The sequence below is a fragment of the Pteropus alecto genome, unplaced genomic scaffold (genome assembly GCF_000325575.1).
Source record: "Pteropus alecto unplaced genomic scaffold, ASM32557v1 scaffold61, whole genome shotgun sequence".
Taxonomy (NCBI): domain Eukaryota; kingdom Metazoa; phylum Chordata; class Mammalia; order Chiroptera; family Pteropodidae; genus Pteropus; species Pteropus alecto.
Genome location: NW_006434835.1, coordinates 17,466,134 through 17,467,339, shown reverse-complemented (window position 1 = coordinate 17,467,339; position 1,206 = coordinate 17,466,134). Strand labels below are relative to the sequence as shown.

General features: G+C 48.6%; 1 pseudogene; it reads right to left on the bottom strand.

Annotated features, from left to right (window-relative positions):
• Nucleotides 1-813: 813 nt before the first annotated feature.
• Nucleotides 814-931, bottom strand: LOC112478522 (annotated as a pseudogene).
• Nucleotides 932-1,206: the final 275 nt, after the last annotated feature.

Here is a 1,206-nt window from a genome sequence, read left to right as displayed (position 1 = left end):
ACCTCTTAGAAGCCCTTCATTTCACACCTAAAATAAATGCAGAAGATGAAAATCCTAATAGTTCACACTTACTGAGTAATTGCTATGTGCCAGACACTGATCTGAACACCCCTCATATATTAAGTTATTTAATCCTTACCACTTTGTTAGGTAGAGATTATTGTGATCTTCACTTTACAGATGAGGAAACCAATCAATGCACAGAGAGGTTAAGTTGCGCAAGGCTCCATAGGTACTAAGTGGGAATGTTACATTCAGATAAACCCCTGGGACCAGGGAGTGGAAGTCTGCAGAGACCATACTGTGTCTTGTATGGTCTCTGCTCAGGTGGACACTCAACAGGTAATGTTGAAATAATCGATTTCTTCTGGATTATTTCCACCACGGTCACTTCCCCCAGAGGCTTCTCTATCTCTAGACTTGATTTCCCCCTTGCTGTTTTTCAGCTGCAGCCACTGTGACTCAGTTCGCCTCTCCCATCAGGCTGTCTTAAGGAGACTTAATCAGATCTTGGCTCCATCGTTCCTCACCAGTCCTCACCCTCACTTGACTCCCAGTTTCCTGTCTTTTGCTCCTCTGGTTTCTTTACTTCCAGGCACCCCATCATTTCCCTATCCTTGCCTCTCAGAGTCTGCTCCTGGGAGGCGACTTACACTGGCCTGAGCTCCCTAAACTTTTACCTTGAGGAGCACTTGGCCTTGTGAGAGGAGGCAGAGGCCGTAGGGACATCTGCACGCTAAAGGAGGGAGGTCAGATGCGATTGACTTTTAAGAGTGCTCGGTCTCAGAGCTACTCTTTTCTTTTTTTTTTTAACGCCTACAGCACTTGGTCTTCCTAGATGGTCTCCCATCCAAGTACTAACCAGGCCCGACCCTGCTTAGCTTCCGAGATCAGACGCGATCGGCCCGTTCAGGGTGGCATGGCCGTAGACTCAGAGCTACTCTTACACAGCAAACACGGCGGCCTGTGCTAGGTATGGCATAGGGAAACAGCATCAAAGGAAAGCGTATCTGGAGCTCCTGGTCACATGCAGTCCCCACAGCCTATCAGGCCATCTGGGCAAACCTGGAAGAGTAGAGATCCAGAAAACCCACACCTCCGTGGCCTAAAAAACAGCTTAAAAGGGTAAATGGAACTTGCGACCCTACACAGTGGAACAGCGCTGAGCTACCTGGCCTGGGAATGTGTTTCACAGGTGCTGGGGTG